The sequence below is a fragment of the Labrus bergylta genome, chromosome 5 (assembly GCF_963930695.1).
Source record: "Labrus bergylta chromosome 5, fLabBer1.1, whole genome shotgun sequence".
NCBI lineage: Eukaryota > Metazoa > Chordata > Actinopteri > Labriformes > Labridae > Labrus > Labrus bergylta.
Window position 1 is genome coordinate 29,352,248 of NC_089199.1, and position 27,764 is coordinate 29,380,011.

Below are 27,764 nucleotides of genomic sequence, written 5' to 3' on the forward strand. Positions count from 1 at the left end.
ATAGAATCAATACATCTGTGTTAATGCATAGATTTTTCCTCTTTTTTTCCATGTATAGAAGCAGGAATTTCATATTTTTTTTCTATATATGTTGCCATATCTTTTGTTACGACCCCTGGGTGTAAAAACTGCTCAAAATGCAGCATGCAATATGCAATATGCAAACACGTGAAATATGGAGTATGCCAAAAATTCCCGGATGTAATACTGAGTCAGGAAAAAGTCACAGTTTGCATCAGAACAGTGTCTCGCTTACTGTTTCCCACAATGCAAAGCGCCAGTGCAGAGATCGACAGCAATGGCTAACATAACGGGAAATATAGACAATCACACTAAACCACACAAAGATACCACCAGAATCATGAAACATCTAAAGGATGTCTGTGTGCACACTGAAGTCAAGCAGTAAAAAAAAAGAAGCATGGATGTTTCTGAAGACGCTCTGTTTTAAAAGGTAAAAGGCTCAGCATGAGAACTGCCGAAGGGCACAGCGCTATACTTTTTATACACATTGTTCAACCTTGTGTTAACTCCTCTCTCGGTGAACAAAAGTAAATAAATCAATCGCCCTGAAGGTGAGACTACTTAACATTCTGACCACATTTTAGAAAATGTAACCTTGTTATTTAAAAATGATTAATGCTAACTAAAGAACAATCTGAGAAATGCAATAAGACGTAGAGATTTTTTAAGTGAAGATCAGGTTTTCATTTCCTCTTCTGGTAGTGATCGCAGCAGAGGAGGAAAAAGGACATTATTTTGTGCAACGGTTCCTTCATGGTGACTGTCTATACGGCGCAGAGATGAATTCATCTTATCAGACCGTGTCTCTGATAGAAAAGATGGTGTCACATTTGACAAACTTCTCCATCAACTTTTACACGGTTGACATCCTGCTGAGAGAAACCATTATTGCCACCATATAGCTGAACTCGCCTCAGACATGTCGTGTTTCTGACGACTTTGACGGGGAGAAAAAAGGATCCTGACACAAAAGAAATGAGAGGCAATCACTGAGAGCATGTTTCAGGCTCGAGGATATGCTAATCATATGAGGAGGTTTCATTTGGTATCCAAGAGGTTTTATCTTTCAGATTATTTTTTATCAAATCAGGTTTGTATGTGTTGTGCTGAACATCCTGACACGGTCCGCTATGCTAAATAGGGCGTGTTTTATTTTGTATATTTTCATTAGTTCCTGCTTTATTTTGTAGTTTTTTTAACTCACCCTTGTCCCTGTCAGTTTCAGATCCTGCTCCTTGTGTGTCAGTCAGCGCCGCCCTGATTACCCACACCTGTGTCTCGTTATCCCCCTGATCGTCAGTATATTTACCCAGCATTCACCTGGTGTCCAACACATCAGGAAGAAACGAGTTTCTGAGTTGGAAAAGAACTGTGAAGGCCTGCTCAAGTCAGGACAACAACTTGGAAACTCGGAAAATAAGAAAGTGCCCGACTTGCCAACATAATCACCATAACATGGGGGGCAAAATTAGATTTGTTAATGACACGATAATTTGTATTAATTCATGTATTGCACATCACGTTTTACTCAACTATAACTTGTAACAGAGAAATTCCACACATCTTCCTCTTAGCATCCACGCTGTTTTATTGTTGTTGTTCCAACAATTCGACTTTCCAAACTGAAATCACATTAAACACACTGAAGTTGGAAGAACGACTTCCCAACTTGGAAAATGATTTTTCATCCTCAGGTTTTTCTTGATATCGTTCCTGTGTATTTTTTTGACACTGCCTCGTTGCCTTTTCCTCTGGTTCTGTTTGCCCATTCTTTTGCCTCTGTGTACAGAACCTTGGACTGCATTAAACTGCTTTCCTTTTATGAATGCTCCCTCTGATTCTGCGTGTGTGTTCCCATTGTGTGCCTATCAATTTTCAATTCAATTCAAATAGCTTTATTGGCATGAATGTGTAACATATATTGCCAAAGCATTTTAATGTTTTGGTAGAAACAAATAATACAATAATAATGAAAAGTAATAATTAGCAATTAAATATTCTTACAATGAAAAACAAAACATTTAAATCTTGAATATTGTACAAAAAAAAAAAGCTAATTTATTATTTTATAGTGTTGCGTGTGTATCTCTGTGTCACATCACTGTGTTGATGTTTTAGAGAAGGGGATGCTGGAGGTCAGCTTGGTTTCTAAGAGGACATCATTGTGTTTGAAATAAGTCATACTTTACACTATGCAACATTCATACTTTGACAACTAGTTTGACTTTCCTTAATCAACTATTTATAAATGCATTCACTCTTATTGTTTGAGTACAGTTTAACTCCCCTAACAGACAGAGTGCACACTAATGTCACAGCAGAGACTCGAGCAGAAAAACAACAAGTAGGTGTAGAGGGAGTGAGACAGCCTGACAGAGAGAGAGACATGGCCTCTGACTCGTTCACACATATAGAAGAATACAGAGAGGGTTAATGACATGTCATACAGAAGAGAAGAACATACAGAGATACTGATTCATCTAATTATGTTTCAACATTTCAGACAGATGAGACGTCCCTCTCTCTTCCACCCTTAACCCATGACTGACAAGCTAACTATTCATACAGTACTTTTGCTTATTTTTCTGCACACGTCATAATAAATATAACATGATTAAGAAACAGTTCACAAACAATAAATGAAGAGCAGGTATTTTCTTTTGCTGATCCTTTAAAGTTTTCTCTCTCTTTGTTTCGCTGCAAAGTCAGTTGTTAAAAATGTACTTCATGAATCATTTGCAAAATTTTGAGTTTTTAGAGAATCCCACTCGTGGTGTACAACTTGTTTTAAACTTTGCAAAACAAGCCTTTTATTAAAGGACAAACGATGACAGCGTCACTGTAGAGCAGGTGAATTTACAGCACAAATCAAACACACCTGCTGACAGTGACTGGACAGAGAGATGATTATTCTGACATGAATTATGAAGAAGACATGTTCTACTAAATAATTCATGACTGATCCATTGAAGCATGTCTCCTTCTTATTTTTTTTAAATACACAAACATGTTATATTTAAAGTCGGAAAGATTCATTACAGCTTGTTTTTATTCAAGAAGAAAAAAAAATTGGGACTTCACGCGTTTAAACAATGTGGCAACCGAAGGCGTTGAAAAGTAATGCAAATGCAAAAGTGCAGTTCCTCAAGTGTCCACTAGAGGCTGACCGTAAAAGCCCTAAGAAGCCTCATTTGACACAAATATTAAAATGCCAATTTCTACAGCGGAAAGATACTTGTTTACAGCTTGGTAAAAAAACAAAACAAAAATGGTCTGAATAGCTCATGTTGTTTATGAGTGCACACAATAAGGGGGTTTAATATATTTATAACTCATGCGTTTTCATCATGTTGAGGCTAAGAGGTATCCATATTTAAGGGCGTGGCTGATGTGACTGACAGGTGGGTTAGTTGTCAGGAGGCTAAAGACCCACCACAGCTCCACCTCTTTGCCTGATTCTAAATTCACCGATAGAGACAACATTTCCAATATGGCGACCACCATTGTTGGGCTTCAAAACTCCACTTCAGAAACCAATCGGTGACATCACTGAGACTACGTCCATGTTTTTATATAGTATATGGTTTTGACTGTTTATTAGCTGATTGTTTTTAATGGTTGACTTTAGTTGGTGCTGCAGCTCCCTCAGTCCTCCCATTTCTTTGTACATCGTATCATCCATACAGCACGGTCCAGGTAAAATCTAATCCTCTGTGTGTGCAGAAAAAAAACATCCAGCAACATCAAGAAACTGTAACAAAGAAAAGGGAGCTGGGCATGCATGTGAAAGAAAAAGCTGAAATAAAGACAGCACTTGAGTATGACGGCTATACTGTTAGGTTTACGTTACCTAATCTAAGATGACGTCTTTCATATGAGCCTCACATTGTATGGAAGCAGTGCATGTGCGTCCGAGAACTTCTCTACATGTTACAGCTCAAGTGACACTGCACTTGGGATGCACTTACAGATTTTTTATGTTTCCTGTTTGGTCCAGAATGACGCACAAAGTTCTCAGCAGAAATAGACCGTGAAAAGGACTCCTGATGTACAAAGATGAAGCCACAACACACCCATGATGGGCGTGGACATACTGCGCCTATGGAGCCAGAGTCTTTGCAGTGAGAATCAGCTGGAAGAGCTGTGACATTGAACGTGATAACAGGCCACTTCCGCTAACAATGGCCCTTCTGCCACAGCACCTTAACGAAGCTCCACCATCATTACACCGTAAGATATTTACTTAGCAATGGTATAAAATTAGTGTGCCAGTCTGGGACTTCCCATTGCCTTACAGCGTTGAGGGAAAGCGAGAGAGCACATACTGTTTTGCCCCTGTTAGTACTTTTGACGACAGTATTCATTATCACTTTGCAAAACGTCTTGAAACAGAATTCTGAATGTTACTTACTGAGCTACACTGACTGATACTGCTGCCACTCAGATTTACTTGAGGTGAGGTGTTGGCTGTTCTATAGTCTATGGCTTAAACTCTTTTGATGTCATGACCCCCTTTGGTGCACAATGGTAAAAAGTCCTTTGCTATTTTGAATATGAGTGCTAAGGAACACACACAGACAGACATGCCTGGATGGAGGTGCGGTCTTGTTCTGACATCCTCAGAGAACTGTCAACTTGTGTATCTGGAGACAACCATGGGTTAGCAAACTGTCACAACGGGGATGCCACGGTTAGAAAATGTGTTCTCACCTGTTAATTCATTTTGATGTGATTAAGAGTTTCAGCGTGGGGCTCGGTAACAGCTGATAACGGTGCAGAGTGGTGGCATTGGGTGGGAAACGTGTGACAAATAATAACCCAGAGGGGAAAAAAACACACAAACAGGAAGGTATGAAGAGATTCTTTTCATGACCCTGTATGATCGATAATTCTCTATAAAAGCTCAGTCTGTTGGGAGGGAAGCTTTTCCAGCACACACTGCATTCATCTATTATTAGCTTTCAGTGTACAAGACACGACGGCTTTTAGAACAGACTGTTGTAAATGACATTGCTCGGTAACCACCCAATTAATCTTTATTTGTGTGGTGGAGAATTCAAAACAACTATTATCTCAAGACACTTAACATGGTCTAGACCGAAGGTGTGTCTGGAAGATTTTTTTTTTGGCAAAACAACATATTTTCGTTCTGTTTATATATTCCATCACGCTTTGTACAGTCTTGAGGTCCAAATCGCAATTTTGTTATGAAATCAAATCTGACTGATTGAAAAATATCAGAAATTTGGGTCGCAATTTTTCACAAAGAAGTTGGCGGTGGGTCCTGAGGCTCAACCAGTTGAGAACCACTGGTCTAGACTGTCCTCTTTATTATATATTAAACTTATTACAACATATCAAAATGGGTTGGATGGTTGCTGTTTAGCTGCATGAATATGAATGCAGTGCACAAAGTAAATAAATATTGGTGTGGTTTCCTTTAAGATTATTATAGAAATAAACTGCATGCATCGAGTGTGCAAGTCTTGGAATAAACATCATTTGGGGGGGGGGCAACTAGAATTTGGCCTTTTACCATGACCACTTTCATTACACCTAATGATGACTGTGAGAGGATCCCCCTCTTTGAAAGCCATGTGTGACTTCCCATAATGAGGTTAAATGACGCCTAAGCGATTACACAGCTCCCTCCTGGTGAGCTGTGTGGTCTGTCAGAGGCAGAGAGAGACAGAGGAGGAGGAGGGAGGCTGGAGCGCAGAGATAATCACGGCACTGTGCACACTCCCTCTCTCCCTCCCTCCTTCCTCCCATCACTCTCTCCCTCTCTGGTCTCCTACCTGATTCGCTCAGGTACTTGAGAGAGAGAGAAGGGGAGAGAGAGAGAGAGAGAGAAGGGGAGAGAGTCATGGGTAAATTTGGATTTGGTCCCAAAAGACTCATCCAGTCTCTCTCTCCCCAGCTGTCTCTGCTGCATTAGCATTCAAAATGCACTCTGACAATTCCACAATTAAGAACTAGAATGCTGCAATTAGTGCGCTGCATGGAGAGATGACCCAATTAGTGTTTACTTTACACAGATCGTATCACCTTCGATTTGTAAATGCCTACAGCCTTTTTAAGCTACAAAAGCATTTAAAAAAAAAAAAAAAAAAACACTTTCACAGAGCGCTCACAGCAAAAAGCATAACTCCCACTGAGGACACACAGGTTGTGTGGCTGTGTTTGTTTACTGTGGATTGAAATGTTTTACCCATGTGAAGGGTAAAAGGGAACTGCCTACTTTTATTTTAAAATACAGACTCAAAGTTTGACATTTATGCCAATCACTGTTTGTGTCTTCATTTATTTAATGTTTCGGTATCTTTAAGATCCCAGATGGAGTAGAAAGAGATTCAAAGTTAATGTATAAAACATAGACGTCTGCCATTGGTTTCTGAAGGAGCATTTTGATGCCTTCAACAATGGTGGTCGCCATTTTGGAAATGCTATCTTTGATGAACTTCTGATCCATATAGAAACAGGCAAAGAGGTGGAGTTGAGCTGGGCCTTAAGCCTTAAGACTCCTGGCAGACAACTACTGTGCAACGCACTCACCTGTCTGTCAACTCAGCCCGCCCCTAATTTATGCAAATGTATGCAAAACTAGGGGCCTTTTTTTATTTTCACAATGAAGAACTATTCCAATCAACACTGTTTTTTTTTTTGTTTTTTGTTTTTTTTAACTAGGCTGTAAACACATTCATTTCTGCATTAATAATGTCATTTTTAATATGGGACCCTAATGGGGGTCCCTTGGCTTTTTCATCATTGTTTGATGAAGGGCGAGGGCCCGAAACGTTACATGTGGTGATTTTTCCATTACATAGAATTTAATTGGAGCACCTTCTGGTGTGCGGACTCAGTATTTTTCTAACTTTTTGCACAGACGACCATTGGCCAAGAGGATCCTCCAAGTGACCAGACCATCCATTCAACAAGACCGCCATGTTGACCACCGAGCAACACACACAGAATCAGACATTCAGTTACTGATGAGAGGCTGAAGCCTGTTCACCGCCCCCCGCTGAGCTTTCCTGCCAGCAATGATGGTCCACCCGGGGGTAGCTTTTTTCATTTTTTTCTGTTTTAACCTCTGCGCCGTGCTGAGGTCAACAATTTCTCCACAATCTCTGAGTGGATGAAATGGTCAAATCAACACCTTTACCTTCAAAACTTTTCTATAATTAACTTTGCTCCCAGCGAGCTCCCACACAGTTCCACTCCTGGAGTCTCTTATTCATTCGCACTATATGGTCTGGTTTTGAACCCTCGCTAGCTTGTCAGTATGGTTCCTTTAGTTCTCGTCCTGACCCCTTCCATGTCTGAAGTTCAACTCAATCACCAGCCCACACTGTCGAACGGTCTATTGATTATCACCACGCAGTCTTTGACTAAATGGAGCCAAGTGCTCAGAGTCACTTAGTCCAAGGGTCGAGGAGGGAAAGAAATTGTAGACATGGAGAAGTAGTACTCTGTCGGAGGCTATAGGTCCTTTAGCTCCAACATCTAGTTGGTCTCTAAATACTGTGACAGGAACCTTCATCAAGGCAGGTCAGGCCTTTCACAACGAGTCTGAATGTAAGATTATGATTATTGATTTTTATACCAACGTTTCATGACTGAAGTTTTGGAAAAAGACTTCTTGAAGAGCTTCTAAAGAAACTTTCACTGGGGGTACAAAAATGACTGTACAGTTTGCTAACCTTGCTTCCCTGCAGTTTTCATATCCACACACTTCTCTCCTCTCCTTTCTGTATGTGCTCATGCTCATTATAATCAATCTTCATCAGCAGTACATTTTATGAATTCCCCCTGAAAAACACAACTCCTGTTTTATAAAAAGTTCCACTCTGATTACCGACAAAGCATGTGCAGGGAGCGAGTGCAGAACTTCCATTAGTTTAGCAATCTATCATGGCGTCCTTATACCGATTGACTGCTGCATTTATATTTATCATCTTAACATTTGCATCATAACTCTGCCTCCCTTGTCAGATCACTTTAGATACTAGAGAACTTCTGGACCATCACCATGTCTCCCCCTGGCACTGCCTTACGTGCGATGACTTGCCTCAGTCATTAACGGTACACATGTTTTACAGACAAGTGTGGCATCTACTAAAGTGAACCAAGCCGCAACCTCTGGTCTTGGAAAATGAAGCCAATGCAGTTCCTCAAGTGTCCACTAGAGGCTGACTCCAGGAACACAGGAAGTCACATACACACCACAGCCAAAAAAGCTGTTTTTACAGCAAAAATAAACATGTTCACAGCTTGGTACAAAAAAACAAAATAGGTCTGATTAGTTATTTTCATCACTGGCACACACTGCACGGGGGGTGAATTATTTTAATCAACTAAAGAGTGGGAAAAAGTCGTAAAATATAGAGCCAAAGTGAGAAAAAAAGATAGGATTTCGAATTAATCTTAATTAGTGTGGGATACTCCCTAATTGTGCTCTTCGATCAGGAAATTTCCAGCTGCTCTAATCAATATTATTATACGAGCAATGGTTTCCCTGCAGTTGCTCTGAGCTTTATGGAGCATTTTAGTCTCTTATGCAGAGAACTATTGGTCTCAATAGATTCTAGCTCCAACAATAAATAAATAAATGAATAAATATATAATAAGGTGGCAACCTAAATTCCAAAGTTGAGGCCTCAAACTGATACTCCACAAACTAAAAGGTTGCAAACATGAATTTTATGACTTGTCTTGTTCCTATAACACAAATAAGAACAACTTTTCCACAGCTAAATGAGTATATGCAATGTTTGATGTGACCTGCCTATATGTTAGGACAACCACCTACTGCTGTATAAGAGGCTGATTTCAGGTGCCATGGCCACAGTGTGACTGAATCCTGTGAGAGGCTGTGCAGCATGGCTGCTTTGACTTGTCGCACTGTAAGCCTGGGGGCAACCTCAATTACATGTGCAGCTGGGGTAAATGGCAGCCACCCACAGCTCTAATCTCAAATTGCTTTTCACAGCACAGTTTCCCTCAACACACACGTTTAACTTCACCTCCTCTGGTTATAAATACACAGGAATACATCACATACTGAGGTCTGAGCGGACACAGACACACACATGTCACAGTTCTTTCTCTCACTCGCAGAAATATCACAAAAGTTACAAAGACAGAAAAATGTGAACCCATAATGTTTGAAAAGTTCTCATCAGCTGTGGTCAAATCCATTGGTGTCTTTAGCATTAGCACTGAGTCAGACTCTGCACTTTGCCCTTACATGAATACAACTTTAAATGTCACAAAAGTCAAAGAGCTCTCCAAAACGTGTCTGTGAAGTTTCTTGTTCTAAATCCACTCTGATCCTGTATTTGATCATGTCTATAAACCCCTCTATTTCAGCCCTGCTCAGAACAGGCTGTTTCTGTGGCTGTACCTTTAAATATGTAAATGAGCTGTGTCTGACCACGCCCCCTCTCTGGAAGGTCTTGGGTGTACTCGGGCTTTCTCGCTCCATGTCCTATTGTTTACGGTGAGAAGGCAGACTCAGAGGGCAGAACAAACACCTAGCTGTGGGAGTGTCACCCACCTGGGGGAGGGGCTACTGCCCTTTGTGATGTCATGAAGGGAAAATCTCCAAACGGCCTGTTTGAGCACACATTTTCTGAAAAGTGGAGAGGATGGACTTTTCTTATGAGGGGGGTTTGTGGAATGACTAGGGGCACATATTCATGTTTGAAAAAAAAGGTGAAGTGCATTTTCATAATATATGACCTTTAAACTGGTTTTCATAGAATAATGGAGGTCAAATTCATAATTTATTTCAATATGTTGTTGATGATAACTCTCAGAAAATCTAACAGTATGGTGTTATTATTAGTCACAACCAATACGTTTTCAATTTTGTGTAACTTTTTTTAAATTACACTTGAGGAATTAGATTAGCAATGTAATGAAATAGCCTGGAAAATGTCTATCTATTCAGGAATTTAGAATGATTGTAAGAAGCTAAGTTACATCATTAAACTTGACACCCAAATGGGCTGAGTCACTTGATGATAGCACTCAGGACCCATTTCTTAATCAACCACTCAATTAAGCTGTGTTCATTAAGGTTAATGTGTATTTGTTTGTTTTTGTTTGTCTCTCATTTTGCACTTGTCATTGTTGCCTGTTGCTCTGTTGTTGTTGTCCTATAGTTTGAGCATTGGTCATCATCTCTCTATATTTCCTGTCATGTTCATTTATAATCCTGTAGCACAAAGACAACGTTTTCCTTTATGACATAACCTAAAACAGACACTGATCTGAGTCTCCCCATCAACACATCCTCGTGTTGTTACATCCCCAACACATCGAATATCAACTCATGTAATGAACGCCTTTCTTTTTTCCACCACAGTCCAGTATCCACTGAATGGTAACTTAATACATTTAAGCGTATGTAAGAGGTGTTTTTAAACCACGAGAACACTGGTACATCGCTCACTGCAGCCTTAAGCTTAATGGGCACTTGAGCTGAATGCTAATCCAACACGGACAATAAACTAAACCTTTGTACAAACACAAGCGAGGGGCCGTGATTCAGAGAGTGCAGGGCAAACATGCACTGCACCACTCAGTTAGTTTGTGCTCACAAAACCGTGTGTATTTAGCACCTGATTAAGAGAGCAGCTCATTATACATTCAGCTCGTTTGGACAGAGCCCAACAGGGACACACACACACACACACAGAGAGATCAACAAGTTCATGATAATGAATGATTTGAAACATTAATGATAATGTCGGCCTGTTTACGGAGAACAAAGTTCAACTACACCTTGTCGTACATTTTTCAACATTATGCCCCTCCTGGTCGTCTAAATGACATTTACAATTATAAAATAGCCCAAGTTTGGCTCACTTGGATTTTTTTCCTCCAATAAATGTTACTTCTGGATCAGTGCTGATTTTAGAGTCTATTGAGGCCCTATGGCAACACATTCACAGGAGGCCCATCCAACCAGCCTTCATCACCATTATAATAATAATAATACTTTATTTGTAGAGCACTTTTCTATAAAAGTAACAAAGTGCTTTACAACAGAAAATAAAAGCAGAGAGAAAATTAAAGCAACAGGCAGAGAGTAAACAAGCAGACAACAACATCTGACTAATAAAATAAAACAAATTAAAGAAATCACAGAGTAAAAGCATTTTTATTAAAGAATGTCTTGAGTAGGGATGTAAAACAAGGGACTGAATCTGCAAGTCTGATCTCCTCTGGCAGGCTGTTCCAAAGTCTGGGGGCTCCAACAGCCAAGACCTTGTCCCCCTTTAGTTTTTAGCCTGGACTTTGGAACAGGCGGTAGGGCTCTGCCAGAGGATCTCAGACTGCGTATTGGTTCATAAGGGGTTAAAAGTTAAAAGTCAAATTATGTTTCAAATGTTTCTTTTTGTCTCCCTATAATAACATCATGGCTGGTTACAGGGGACACTTAACCATCACGCCTACACCTTGAGCCTGTTTGACACTCCATGCAAAAAAACCTTTTTGACTCCCATAAGTTCTTTATCACAGCCGTCGATATCCTGTGTAGGTTTTCTACAACATGGAAGAGAGTGTCCGTGGGAATTAAATCCCGCTCAGCGAAAAAGAGCGTTTGTCAGGTCATGCACTGATATTGGACGAGAGGGTTCTGGATCACGCTATCTGTGTTGTTGTTTCTCCCACAGGAGTTCATGGGGTTAAGGTCAGCGCTCTGTAGGTGCCAATCATTTTCCTTTCACACCAAACACATCTAATTGTGTCTTTACTGACCTTGCTGAGTGTTCACACTGCACCAGAAAAGAGCTATCCTTTAAATGTCGCTATTGAGATGTACCTCAGAGTGCCAAATAGTGAGGAGTGATTCCATCTTCCAAAATACTTTTCCACTGGTCTAGAAACCGTAGAGGCCTCCTTTACACTTTACCAATGAGTCTCTGCATTGTTGTTGATGTAAGGCCTGTATGCATCACCTCAGCCTTGCAAACTCATTTCACTGAGCTCCAGATGCACAGTACATGGGCTCATGTTTCTGTCATAGGATTTTTTTTACAGCAAGGATTACAGCAAGAAAAAATAAAAATGGGGAAAACTAGTTACTATTCACAAGTGCCTTGAAACACTCCTTTCATAACTAAAAGAACAATCACAGAACCCATTGGCTATTGTCCGACAACACGCCTCTCTAATTGGCTGAACCCCTGACAAGCTAAAGATAAAGATAAACTTTATTGATCCCCCATGGGAGAAATGTTTGCATTACAACAGCTCAAGAAAACAGGAAACAGGAAACAAGCAGCCTCTTTCAAAAGTCTTATGTAAAGTGTTGTACAGATTGCATGTTGTGATGATTTCTCTGCACGTATCATTGCAGTCAGTTTTAGAAATGTTTGCCCTGAGGATGGTGCTATAGCAAAGGCCACTGTGTTAAAATAATAAGGGTTTGTCCTCTGAAGTGCAAAAACATTTCCATTAAAATAAGAAGGAAAAATTCCCTCATTCATAATCTCAGATCCTGAAACAGGCTCGTATTAGGACAGACAATCACACAGACCGTGCATGACTGCAGAGCTGAAAGACCCTGCTGCAGGGAAACAGTCACAGCAGGTTTCCAGGTAGCAGCCAATAAGGTATTAGTCAGTCCTTTTCCTTCTATTGATAAGACATTAAACAATTCTTTGTGAGCCAATAAGTGCTTGTTAAACACTGATCTCTGCCTGCCTGCAAAAGGAGATCGCACTTATTAACTGAGGTCAATTTAAAATCAATTAACAGAGAGTAAATAAATTCCAAATCCTTCCATCTGTCGGCCGTGGCAGGTAGCCCTCGCCCTGTGCCTGGTTAGGTAATAAGAGCTCGGCCACCTAAATGGAATTTGATCCCATCTGCACTCCCTGTAATGCATTTGATTTAGCCGAGCAGGAGGATAGCCCTCCCCACATCGACAATTCCTTTATTTCTCCAGGCAGTCTGGATAAAAAGAGAAACTCGAAGATAGAGAGTAGCATAACAGTGGCTTTTAATTAAAGAACTACATCTACAACAACCGCCCCCTTCACTGCACGGCTCGCCAAAGTGTATCATACGCAACACAAATGGGACTCTTGGTGAAAAGAAAATCTTATTTAGATTCAATTTTCTGATGGGAGGCTGGCTGAACAGTATATCTGTCTGACACACTTATCAAGTCTTTAGTACAGAACGAGTATTACATGCAGGGGACGAGGAGAGGGAGATAGCCGGGGGCTAATAAAAGGAGTAACGGGTATAATGTGACCCAACATATGCAGTGATCGGTGAAACTTTGTGGTGTCGGGAGGACAGCGTGGGCCGGCTGAGACAGATGGAAACTATTTCTATGCTTTCTTATTATAACAAGGAAATGTTTCTGACTGGTTACGACTCTCACTGGAAAAAAAAGTTAAGTTTCCTTATCAGGCTGATGTTTTGAACATTACCTCCATTCTCGTTCCACATTCATTTATAACGAGGCAGAACCTGTTGCCACTGGCTGCCCATCCCCCAGTTCAAACTCCTCATCCTCACCTACAAAGCCCTCCACAACCTGGCTCCCCCCCCCCCACCTGTCTGAGCTCCTCCACCAGCACACTCCCAACCGCACTCTCAGGTCTGCGGATGCAAACCTCCTGTACCCCCCCTCCTGCAGGACCAACCTTCGGCCCTGAGGGGACAGGGCCTTGTCCATTGTCCTCCACACTCACTTCCTTCCAGAAATCCCTAAAAACTCACCTTTTCATCACCGCCTACAACCACTGACTCTCATCCTCTTCCCTCAACACTACTTCTATGTTGTATTGTTCTCTTAGTTTTTTTGTTGTTTCCTGTCAAAGCGTCTTTGAGTACCGTATTGGTCTGAATATAAGACGACCCTGATTATAAGACGACCCCCGTTTTTCAACACTCACATTTAGAAAAAAAGATTTGCAGACCAGATCTTGTTTTTATAAAGAACTTTTTTTAAAGAACATCATTTTATTTGAAAATAACAATATTAAAAACACATTGAATTAAACACCTGTTGTATTAATAATTATAATAATAATGAACATACCGTTAATTACGGTACTTTTCAAAACAAAGTGTTTCACAAGGGCGAACTATGTACAGTATGATTCAAAATTAAAATCGATTAACAATCAAGCAATATTATCAACATGTTTTTTACATTTTTAAATAACAGAGGAAATACAAGCGAGGGAGGGGTTAGGTGCCTTGCTCAAGGGTATCTCGGCAGTGCTCAGGAAGTGGACTGGCACCTCTCCAGCTACCGGACCAATTTCCGGACTTGGTCCGTGCCGGCGACCCTCCGATTCCCAACCCAAGTCTCTACAGACTGAGCTCCTGCCTACAGAAGACAATTATGCCTGAACCCAGGGACGCAGGAAGTAAGGGCGCTGAGCACAGTTGGAAATTAAAGTTTTCTCCTACCTGCCACAGTGATTGCTGGATTCAAAAACATACCAGTCATTCTTTTTTGTTTACCTGCCACTTTATTTTGGAATGACATATAATATCAAATCAAGGCTTACAGTGTTAAAAGTAATAGGCCATTTTATGAAGGGAAATGTTTTGACTATTACAGAAAATGCTGACATGCTCTTTGTCTCGCTCATAAACAAAAACTTTTTTTTTGATTTAGTTATTATTAGACAGGTATTATTAGAGTTTACAATGCAGCGTGTCCTCAAAGGCTCGACTGAAAGGCAATCAATTTGTGTTTTAAAAGTATATGCATTATATAAAGCATATGAGCTTTTATGAGGAGAGTCGTAGCGATGTGATTTTTACTTTTATTTACCCGCTACCTTGATGGGTAGGTAGAGCAAATTCACCCGTCACTGAAAAAAAAACCAAAAAAAAAAAACACCCATATTTGACGAGTGATAATTTCCAACCCTTGTGCGGAAATCAGGGAGAATTAAAACCATCAGCTATAACAACAAGTCAACTACAGCTTACCCTGGTGTATGGGATATGTGGGTGTAGGATGATTTTTGTTCGTTTAGCAGTCTGCACCTTGTTCATAAAACCTCCTGCAGAGTGATACAACTCACAGCCGGGTTGGAGCTTCTTCGATCGATGCGCACACATCGAGGTGTTTCAGAGGTTTTAAACACAATCAAAGAAATCAAAGACCTTTGATCATCCCTGTCAGACTAGGTAACATAACTAGTTGTTATACAGTACCTAGACTTTTAGAACCTCTAGACCAACACGCCATGCAGCTCCACTGCTCTTTTAATTTACAACATTTATCTCCCACTAAGCATCTCTACCTCATCATGTCAAAAAAAGATGCATTTAAAGATATCGGGGGGGGTCTGCACTTGAGAGAGAGAGAGAGAGAGCTATATGGGCGAGCGAGAGTCACTGAATGTGCCATTGTACATATAAGTGGAGGGACATGAAAAAAAATCTTGAGTTGATCATCTGCTCTGTGGTTTACAGGTTTACCAGTGAAGTGTGTGAGCTGCTCTGCAGACTGCAGTCTCTGTTATCAGACTGATGCTGCACAAAGTGCTCCAATGTGCACGTTTATCAAAAACTGCTCATAAGTCATGTGAAGCTTGATGTCTGTTAAAATGTTCTTCAACACACTTCTCTTAATACTCTTAAGTATTTTTAATTGTATTTGTTTTTGGGGGCGGGGTTTACTGCTTTTAGTTAGAGATAGGAGAGAGAGAGAGAGAGAGAGAGAGAGAGAGAGAGAGAGACAGAGAGAGAGAGAGAGACAGAGAGACAGAGACAGAGAGACAGAGAGAGAGAGAGAGAGAGAGAGAGAGAGAGACAGAGACAGAGAGACAGAGAGAGAGAGACAGAGACAGAGAGACAGAGAGAGAGAGAGAGAGAGAGAGAGAGAGGGAGAGAGAGAGAGAGAGAGACAGAGAGAGAGAGACAGAGAGAGAGAGACAGAGAGAGAGAGACAGAGAGAGAGAGGCAGAGAGAGGCAGAGAGAGAGAGAGAGAGAGAGAGACAGAGAGACAGAGAGAGAGAGACAGAGAGAGAGAGGCAGAGAGAGGCAGAGAGAGAGAGAGAGAGAGAGAGAGAGAGAGAGAGAGAGAAAGGAAAGAAGCCACAGGTCGGATTTGAATCCAGGCTGTCTGCTTGGAGGACTACAGCCTTCATACATGTGGCACATGCACTAATCACAAGGCTACCGACGCCCTACTCTAAGTATTCATAATACTGAACATTTGAGTTAATTAATCAAATAAGCTTTTTTTACGCAGCATATAGAATGACATCATCAAATATAATTTCTTCTCTCAGCACCCCGAACTGAAACTGATCTCTAGCGTCCCTGCATGAAGTGACACTCAAACCTCACTCTCATTGACTTCCTCTGCTGCAGGATTGAAAGGCAAACAAACAATTTCCCCGCAAATCTCTCTTTGACGTTTTGTGCTGGTCAGTCAGGGAAAAATAGGGGCATAATCCGTCTTTGACAGGCTTTTTTTAAAAGAGGCTTATTTGCCCATTTTGAAGGTGAACACGAATGATTTCTCTCAATAGGTGACTTGGTCAGCAGCAGCAGCATGTTGTGAACTAACTCAGTGCAAGACCGAGCTTTGAATCATCAAAGATGAAAACCTGTGGGTGTAGAAGTGATAGAAATCAGTCCTTTGAGGGTTAACAACATCACCTCCTATTTTCTCTCATTACTGCTCCGTTTAATATCCTTGGAAGTATGGCATTACACCGGTCATCAATATGCTGAAACCGTGTAAAGAAATAGGCCTCAGTAATGGACAGCATTAAGACGCAGCCCTGCGAAAAATACAGAGAAAAGACAGAAAAAGCATCACTGTGGTTTTCCATAATGTTATAGCACAGCAAATTGTGCAACTAATAACACCGCTGCAATCATTTCTCCATTAACATGCCTTGACTGGAGTTAATGGATTTTAAGTAGTTTCCCCCCCATCCCCCCTCCGTTTAGTTATTAGCCAACTGTTCTCATATTCTATTCAAGGAAGAGTTAATGTCTCGTCTTACATTCTTGTTCTTATTCTTAAGGAAAAAAAAACAAAACCCGAGCTGCTGCAGCCAGACATGAAAGAAACATTACACTTAGAAGTTTGGATGTTTTATCCATCTGCCGTCCCCTGATGTCTGCCGTGCTTCTGACATGAATTTCAGAATGACACATGCACACACATAAATGCACATATCAAAATGGAATTATTCATTGCACATCACACAGCCTGGAGTTCTGGGTGGATAGACAATCATGCAGTACAGGCATGCCGACATTGATCTGCCTGATATAACCAATGTATTACACATACACATCAAACAGAATTCAATTCAGTGTTGCAGGGACGCTATGAACTATACCCATTACACCTGGTGTTGAGGGGGAACTTTGAACTATCCCCACTCTCCTGACATGTCCGCTGTGTAACAGCTAGCTGTAAACAAGTACTCACATCCTGCATTAAACCCATTATCGCCAGCGAAGCCTGCTTGCAAATCTTATCAGGGGCCGCCTCCCTCCCTGAGTCAGGCCTGTTTGAGAGATCCCATTTGGTTGTGTACATGAATTATTATCACAATGCGCCTTGTCAGCACACCATCTCCGGGAAACAGGCATTAGCAGTGGAAATAAGATTAGAGTGGGCAAAAAAGCATCAGAGACAGAAAGGACACACTGACGAGCGGGGAGATTAGGAAACCCAGAGCAGAGTCTGCTTAAACAAAGGAAGATCGGGGACTCTACTTCGACAAGTAGACTGCAGATCCATGTCTCAGTTCATCCATCACACAAAAGCTTTCTCCATCTGAATGAATCTGAGTATGTCTATTTCCTAATGCAATCCAAAAAAAAATCAATTCTCTTACTCAGGAGAGATCATGTCCGACCAAGCTGAAGCTTCTAAATACAGAGTAAAGTTAAAAAATAGACCACTCTGCCATTTCTACATCGTTGTTTTCACTAGAATTTCCCCAAAATTTCAAAACACTGCAAGCAAGCTGCCCCCTTCAATCTTCCTTAGTGGCTCGTTCACACATGCGCCTCACAGCTGGAGGCTATCGTTGCATGTCAGACGAGAGGAGGGGTCTCGAGAGATGAGGCGTGATGTAGAAAGGACGCCGTAATGGCCAACGCAGAAACAGCTTCTAACGCTATGATAACAATGTGTGCCGTTGACACTCACTGGTGGCAAATTTTTCTGAATATTAATGCAGCGTTCTCCCAATCCCGGAAAATTAACTAGGGGGCTGGCAGGAAAAAGTCCAGGTAATGTCAGAGTGCAAAATACATCTGTTTGCATTCACACCAAACAGCAAACTCCAGTGTTGAAAAATGTCAAGTGTCCACTTGAGGCTCGCTCCAAAAGACCTGGAAGTCACATACACACCCCTTATTAAAATGTCAAATTTAACTGCATTAATAAAAAAAACATGTCTACAGTCTGTGACAAAAAAGATTTTGGTGTGAATGGCTAATGCATTTATCAGCAAACATTTATGAAGAAAAGGGTAATTCATGATAAGGGGCGTGGCTGATCTAATTGACATGCAGGTGTGTTGATAAGGCCCGCCTTATCGTCACTTCTTTGCCCGGTACAAGTTTGACCAAAAATTAGTTTTGATTCAGAATTTCAAATATGGTGACCGCCGACTATGGACTTCAAAAGTCCAGTTCAGAAACCAATGGGTGACTTCACTTAGACAATGTCCATTTTTATATACACCTGTAGCTTCCCGCCAAAGTTTCAGGAAGTTTTCAGGAGTTTTGTGCATGTGTTAAAGTAAAGAACATTTTTGAACGTGATCCTAGAGTACCAAAGACATATTTTTTTATTTCACATATTCTTCAAAATCTGGCGCCTACATGATCTTTTATGCAATTCAACCCGAGAGCTGCTAGTGGGTAAAGCTAGCAGCAGCTAACATGGCCTGGAGCCTCAGGTAGGGATGAAGAAGTAGGTTACAGAGAATTGGTAAGCTTACTTCTTTCTACAGTCGGGGTCAGACCAAAGACATGCAAGGAGACAAGCCGAAACGTGCAACTTCTTGCAATGTACCGGTCTGTGAAATCTGCCAGTTTACACAAATGTGGCTAGACTAGAAGGTGTCAGCTCTCTGTCAGAGTTGTGGATGTAGCCTGGAGCACAGTGCTCCCAGTCTGTGAGTCTGTTTGACAGAGCTGAGCTTCAAACACACACGGGGAGCAGACAGACCAGAGAGATGAACCCTGCACCTCAGACTGAACTATGCACAATCTGACCATTTTCAGCAGCGTTGTGGCTTATTTTGATCGTCATACATGCTTTAGAAGTCTTACTTTTTTACAGCACTAACTAGAAGGTATCAGTATCTACACTCCCTATACCTGGCTTGTTAGCTTCTTTAGGGTTCCTTATGCATACAGATTATTTTTTGGGGATGTCAGTGTGTGGTGGTCAGTTAGTTGGCTTTTCACCACAGAACAGACAGAGGCTGTCGAGGTTGAGAACCAATTATTTTAAGCTCCCTGGGTCTGTGTCGTTTACCTGCTTCCTGCTCTCTCACCAGACATTGGCGAGCGAGCGACAAGTTTCCCATGTTCCACGAGCTCTCATTACTGATGGAGTACAAACAACTCCTGTAAAGCGTACCACCACACAAAGAGAATCTTATTCTGTGGGATACTTTGTAGTGAAGTAGATACTAGCAAGCTAATGGGTTACATAGCAGTGCAGTTGATAACAATGGGTGATGTCACGACAGCTACATCACTTTTTTACACTTTCAGTTATAATATCTTCTACACCCTGACCGATTAATCTGCCAGCCGACAATTTTAGCCAATATTAGCAGATGAAGTGACTATCGGTATCTGCTAATTTTATCGCAGATATGCGCCGATAGTTGTAGATTTATCAACCAGTCAAAATGCATTTAATTTGAGTATCATTGTATTAGGCTAGCATTTGTCTTTCTGGCTGTTACCAGAAAAGTGTGCTATATGAATTACAACAACCGATGATGCACGTACAAGTGACTTTCCAGCTGTGTTTGATGACTGCATTTGAGGAATCAATGCAATATATGTGTATATCTAAATTATATCTATCTCTACGGACTGAAGAAAGATCCAAGAAAGATATTGGCCAATAAATCGGAATTGGATGTTTTTTCTGCCTAATATCGATATCGGTATTGGCCCTAAAAAAAATCCTGTATCAGTCGGCCCTTATATCTTCTCGGGGTCATAAGATAATTTCTGATTCCTGAGTCATCAATGTGTGCATGTTTTATGAAGTAAATATACCAGTCACTCATCTCTTTTCTCATGACTAAGTTCAATTTTGAAACTAAGAAATATATTAATATTCTTAAACAAATATATATGTATTCTGAGTGTCTCTTAGTGAACTCAGTCCACAGCTGGTCTTCTGTTGATCATCATGTCAGTCTGACCTTTGCTGGGATGGAGGCTCTGCAGAGGTAAAATGCAGTTTGTGTCATTTTTTTTCCCTCTACCTTCAAAGCATTTGAGCAGATTGAGCGTTTGACAGATGATGAATTTCCGCATGTTGCCAAGTTCAACAACAACCCACACAACATTTTCATAATAGATTTTTTTGGAAACAGGGCAACCAGCTGCTGGATATAGAATGACATTTCTGATTCAGCACTGTATTTTAAGACACAACTGTTGGCTGACTCATGCTTATATAATTTGTGTTTTTTTTTCAAAATATAATCTGGGTCATTTTGGAGCCAGTTTCACAATCATTCTTATCACACATAGCACTTGACAAGTCAACAACAAGCGCTCTACTACAGAGGCCAGTAAGGCAGTTACATAAGAGATCGGTCACAGAGGTTTGATATAAAAACATCCAAACTCCAAAGCAACATTTTCAGAGAAAATACCAAAGTTCAGATACTTATCTGGACACAAATGTTTGGTCAAAGTCAACCCAATGTATAGCTTCACTATGGTAGTGGATTATTAAAAATATCGATATTTTGGTAAGACAACAACCAATCACCAACTGTAGCACAAGTTGAATGAATGAATTGAATGCACTTACATAACTCTCTTCTGACTGCACATAGTGCTTTTCCACTGCATTTCACCTGCACCCTACCACACATTCCTTCATACATTGATGGCAGAGGATGCTATGCAAACTGCAGATCTGTCCATCAGGATCTAACTCACATTCACACACTGATGGTTACACCTTGAGTAACATGAAGAATGGAGGAGAGACGATCCAATTGATGACTGAGTCACAATTGTCCCTGTGATACCAGATAAACATTCAGAGTTTCCATTCCTTTTGGTCAACCAACTAACAGGCAAAGAAGTGGTAAGTCCTTAAAGGCTTACTTCGTGATTTTTGGAGCAGATTTTCAGATCAAAACAATGCTCTCTTCAGACACACCTCTCCCTCTCCCTTTCACTCCGGTAGAGTGTTGGCAATAGACATTAACTATTCACATTGAATTAATTGAGTTTTCCAGGTGCAGGAGGAGTTTGCCTCAGGTGCACTTCTGCATTGGCTTCAATTGTGGAATGTCGTAAATTATCATAATGGAGAATTCAATAATATTTTTAATGGAAAAATGTATTATTACTAAAGTAAGGTAGAGTCCGCACTTTTGTCCATGTTTTATACAGTCTATGGTTAAGTCTGGATAACAGGCTGATGCTATGGACCCAGTTCTGATCAAAGACTCAGGAGTACCGCGTTCAATTACATCCATCAACAGACAGAACTTCAGTACATTTAACACTGCCATGTCAATAAAACATTTCAATGAGGGGGAAAGAGCTCCTCAGAAAACCATAAAGACACAAAAAGCAACAGAGAAATTGACAAAATTAAATGAGGAACAGTGACTAAACAATAAACAGAACCTGGTATGGACAGAAAGTAATGCTTAAAGACTGCAAGTAGGATAGAAAATGTCAACAGGCCTTGACAATTATGGTTCCGAAAGAGTCAATCAGGTTGAGCATGCACGTGGTCATTCAATGTTACACTTTAATTGATCATAGAAAACTTCATCTTACTTCTCCATGGAAGCAACAGTCTGTCATGGAGATGTGAAGGGCCAAGCATCCTGAATGTATGCCAAGTAAAAATACAAAGGCATTAGGAAAGGATTCTGCCTCAAGTTTGACTCAACACGAGAGCAGACATGAAGTATCCACCTGTATCTGTGCACATGCTGACTGGGATTTTATCCCAATGGAAGCGGTGAGGGTTGAGGATTCAAGGGGGATTCTGATCCCACAGTGTACAGGTTCTAGTAGAAAAAACAACTGAACAACTCTTAAAAGCCCGTAAAGGTTAAGGTACAAAGCAGAATCAAAAGCTACTATTGATTTCTTGGCGGAACGTGAAATGCATAATCCATGAGACCCCATGAATCTAAAGAAAACCACTGAAGGAATACTTCACAATGAAGAACTAGAGAGGAAATCAAGGCTGATGCATGGAAATATAATTATTCTATGATGAGGAATAATAAAACAGTATCTGCAATGTAAAATAAACAACCTTCCCAGGCTCTGTAACAGCATCCATGCAAAATGGATGAAAATATGTTTAATGCTATTTCTGATAGACCCGTTTCAGAGCTGGCAGAAACATTATTACACATTCAATTATGGATACAAGGATTGGTGCATTTTCTCAGTCTTGAATGACAATTAATGAAGCATAATATTTTGCTAAAGTAAGCAGAGAAATGTATAATTTTTTCACTCTCTAAGTGTTTATAATGGAATGTGATGTAACTTGAATGCAAGCCAAAAACATGGGGCATGAAAAAGCAAGGAAAGTGCACCGCTCACACTTTCTTATAGGCATGGGCTCCGAGGAATCCCCTGGTGGACCGAAGCCTTGTGCTCAGGAGGATGAGCAGGTTAGTGATGGACATGTGGGAAGACTATGGATCCAGCTGCGCTCTCTGTAAGCTAAAGCCTGACTTCAAAGTCCATCTCCCCATCCAGCGGCTTGGACAGCCCGTGTTGAAATGCACAGATCTTAGCGGAAAAACCAAGGGAATCCTCTTCAGATCAATCTGGTTAAGCCGTGCCATGGACGAATACAGATGATGTTCATTAAGACAGCAAATGCTCTCCAAGGTCACTAGAATCTCATCTAAGAGAGTGAGCTGTGATTCTTTCGATTGTATCTGAAAATATGGGGGGAAATGAACTAAAGGACCTCTAATGCATTTCCAGACTGATCCTGGGAGAAAGTAAATATTGAAAGTCACATCAAGCCTCCAAACCAGCATTCTGAGAGTGATCAAACTACATGCCATCTGGACACCAAGGTCCTATTTTGGAACTGACAATTAGAGAAATTAAAATTAGCGTAAGTTGTTTCACAGGAGAGAGGACAGACAATATTCTGCTGGCGTTGGGAATACAGCTTGGAACATGCCCTCTTTGTTTCTGACATTCTCCTTAAATGGTTCTACATTTTTCTTTATAGCCTCTGGGCCGGCAATATAAAGCTGACAATCACTAACAGCATCAATAAATAGTTTATAGCACAACATCAGCATAAATTAGGCTTGTTATAACCCCTTGCATCGGTTGGTTTGCTTATATTTACTATCGCCTAGTCCTGACATGAATAATAGGGCCCTGTTCAATTCCTTACAAACTTCAGTCATATATTTATGGCTCAAATTAAAGCCCCAAAGTACAAGCAGACCAAAAGAGGTACCCTGTTGGATATGGTTTGCCGTTGTATCTCATTAAATCTGCATCAACAAGCCGTGTGAATTTCAATATCAATGTCTGGATTCAAGGGCACACTAGATGGGATTAGGGTGGGTAACACAAGGTCTGTCAGGCCTCGTAGTGGTGTCCAGGCTGAAGGGTGTGGAGTTTTTTTTCATATTCAATGTGACAGTTAATCCTCGCTGAGTTGTGCTTTTTGTGGAATTTTAATAATGTGATGCAGGAACAAAGAGGTGGTCGGAGGACTTCTAAATCACAAAACCAATTAAAAATTAAATGATGACAAAAAGAAAATCGTTCAAAAAAGTAGGCAGTATGCTTGTAGTTTATATGAGATCATATTTATGGACCAATAGGGACAGGGACTCTCAATGTTCCTTTTTTCCAAAGTAGGTTGTTGGTTCATTTTTTTCTGATTAGATTGGTGCACTTTTTGTAGTTGAAGGAACTTAAATATTTACATCATGATAAGCCTCATTCACCAATATCTTCTTAAGATTTTTCTTAAGTTGTTCTCCAGAAGATTTCTAAGAAGACTCTCCGTCAGATTCACCAACATGTTCTCAAATGGCTGAATTGTCTGCAGCTGTGTTCGTATCTCCTTGTGTTCGTAAGTTGAATGACTGTTGTTCCCAATTAGCATAGGTAACCGCCCATAAACGCCCATAAAAAGGGCATGAGTGCAGGTTGGAAGCTCACATTTGTTCTTAAGAATGGTTTGTGATTAAGGACCAATGGCTATGGAAGAAAAGTAAAACAAATATGTTGAAAGATTGGTGCAGTTTATGATTTCAACCTCTTCTTGTGGGTGATGTCACTGAGACTACGTCCATGTTTAAAAGAGTCTATGGTCAGTGTAGTGTGCAAGATTCAGAGGTGGCAGAAGAAAGGAGCATAGATTGGGGTTTTATAGAAATAGAGTTTAGCAAAAAATGTTCTAAACTGTGGTGGAAGGGTCAAAGCAATGCTATTCATCCACCTGCTCTGTTTGCATGTCAGTTGCTGTAATGTGATGAGAATATAATGACAGGATGCACAGGAGCTGGTCTGACTTTATGGAAATCAGATAAATCCCAGTACAGGTGACAAATAAAGGCATTTAAATGGGAGTATAAAAAACATAAGCACAGTAGTCGGGTGCAGAAGGGCTGAGGGTAGCTTCGGATTTACAATTGTATTCGGCTTGTTGGTCAATAATCTTAAAACCATGGCCATGACATTTAAGCCATGACATTTAAAACATTGTAAGATGTTGTGCACTGCATGTATCAGCAGCATGCTGAGAATTCATTCAACTAATCTAGTAATTTAATGAAAAAGTAATTTAATGAAAAAGTGTGCAGTTTGGACCTCAGACAGTACAAAACATGTTACAGATAAAGAAACAAACGTGTTTAAAAAGTGCTTCACGGAGCCTTTGACACAATTTGTTAACAGGCATACATTTGCGAGCCACTGAAAACAGATCCACGACCAACTTTTGGGTCCTGACCCACCAGTTGAAAACCACTGCTGTAGATGGTGTGGGCCACTTCTTGCTGTCCAATGTTTATTTAATGGCCCAGCCAGTCTTCTTGCCTCTTAAGTCTTTCCTGGCAGTGTTTGTACTATTACACCACTCTGAACAGAACAAGCCACAAACTCAGCATGTACAGGGCAGAATGGATAACACACCTCCCTTTTCAGTGCATTGTGTACAAAGTGATGTGGCATAAAATGATTTTAAAAAACCTGCGGTGTTGCCCATCCATCTTCAGCGGTTCATCTCTTCCCTCCCCCCCCTGGCTTTGTGCAGGTTTGAATGTAGGAGCCGTTTCCTCCCCAGGCCTTTAGACAATAGCTCTGAGAGCAACCCACTGGATAACTGCCATGGCACGCCGAATGCCAGACAGAAATAATCTCCTCCCGGTGATAACCGAGCAATCTCTCAGCCCCCGGGGAGCCAGAAACACTATTCAGAAAGCTATGAAACAAAACCAGGGCTGGCATGTCACAGGCCGGTGACACAGGGACCCGGGGGTTAGACAAATACAGGCCCGTCACTGACAGTCAGTCCACTGACTCAAGATTAACAAGTCTGCAAGGCATGTTAGCTGGATTCACTGTCCTATCCAAGAAAGATGTATATTTTCAGATAATTTAAGCCATCATTGAATGTAGATATCAATTAATTTGAAAGCATATTATGTAGCCACAAAGGCACGTTGTGTCATTTTAAATCATTTACAAATAACAGTAAAAGCAGCTTTTACAATAACACACAGAACTCCATTTATTAAATTGTGATTTTTATCTTTTACATGCCTTTACACTTGTAACATATACCATACTACTATAATCTGTGTTATTGGTTGTTGTTGCTCTGATTGTCTTTCTCTGTCTCTTTCCTTCTACATCTCCCTCTATCCCAACTCACCAGGCAGGTTTAATGCTTAAGCAACATTTGCTTAATGATGCCACGTGCTTTGCTCATGGTGGATTAAATGAAGAAAAACTGTATTGATTGTTTGATTGAGTTTCTTACAGTTCTTGTGTTGCAGGCAGAAGTACACCTTTCACTGTACGGCTCAATGTCTTGAAGTTGTGTAACATAACATAACAAAACAAAATTATGGGGGCGCGCTGGTGGCGCAGTGGCAGGGCGCACGTCCCATGTGTTGAGACTCTCGTCTCGAGTGGTAGGCCCGGGTTCACTTCCACCCATGGCCCCTTTCCGCATGTCATTCCCCGCTCTCTCTCCCTGGTTTCCGACTCTATCCACTGTCCTCCCTCTGAATTAAAGGCATGAAAAGCCCAAAATAAATCTTTAAAAAAATATATATATATATGTATGGGGCGCCAGTTATACCAAAACTCGATCTTTATTAAAATTTCTATAAATATGAGATCACATAATGAATAAATACAGTCTTTATCAAAGGCAAACAAAATCTAAAGGGAGGATCGGCAGCACCAGCTGAAAGTCGCCATGTGGATGCCCAACAGTATTATCTACAGCAGTTAAGAAAGACAGTGGTCACTTGATGGACATTTGATTATAATGTTGTTTCATTCACATTGGATGGGGTTAAACTTGCTTTCTATAAAGTGTAGTTACAAAAAAGCTTCACCTTGTAAATTGTAGGACCCGACCAATATGGAATTCTTGGAGCCAATACCGATATAAGGGAGACAAAAAGGTCTGATATCGATAAATGGGCCGATATCATTCTTAGAGCTATGTTAGATCTTTAGAGATAGATAGATATAGATATAGATATTTATTGCATTCCTCCCTCAAATTAAGGTATCAAACACTTGTGGAAAATAATGCAAATTAAATTCTGTTTGAATGTTGAATAAATCTAGTAATATCTGTTCATATCTGTGATAAAATTAGCAGATACCGATAGTCACCGTATATGCTAATATTGGCCAATATCATCGGCTGGCTGATTAATCTGTCGGGGTCTAGTAAATTGACAGATAAGACTCAGGAAAGTGTCAGTTTAACGGTTCGTCTGAAAAAGCAACTCAAAACAGGCTATTGTTCTTACCTGTGGTCAACAGAACAGTGATGCAGAAGTGATTGACTCATTGACATATTTGTTGACATATATGATGCGACATTGATTTCTCTGTACTGCGGCGTGGGTGAAATAGTCAAACCACCGAGAGATGTTGCCAAACAGGTCTCGGACAGCTGATGTTGAATTCTGTTGCTGTTCTCTGGATGCCACAAAGAAACAGTGATGCCTGTCAGCCTGCATCATATTTCCATCTCGAGGAAACATTTTGACTGCAGAGTTCTGCTTGTTTGTTAGTAAAGGAGCAAAATGGAAACAGACTTTGTTATGCTAAAGTGTGCTGAAAACAAGTATGCTTATGCCTTGCCTGAAGTGACACTATTTTTTTATTTTTTTTACAAGAAAAAAAACACAATTGCTGTGTGACAAGATGAAATGTTGAACTGTTAAAGGGGACATATTGTGGAAAATCCACTTTGACAGCGTTTTTGAACATATTTTTGGGT

At 40.6% G+C, this 27,764-nt stretch overlaps 1 protein-coding gene across 3 annotated transcripts in view; it reads right to left on the minus strand.

Moving 5' to 3' along the window:
* Nucleotides 1-27,764, minus strand: part of fhit (fragile histidine triad diadenosine triphosphatase) — a 294,062-nt gene that overhangs the window by 182,954 nt on the left and 83,344 nt on the right. The gene's annotated exons all lie outside the window — the stretch shown is intronic.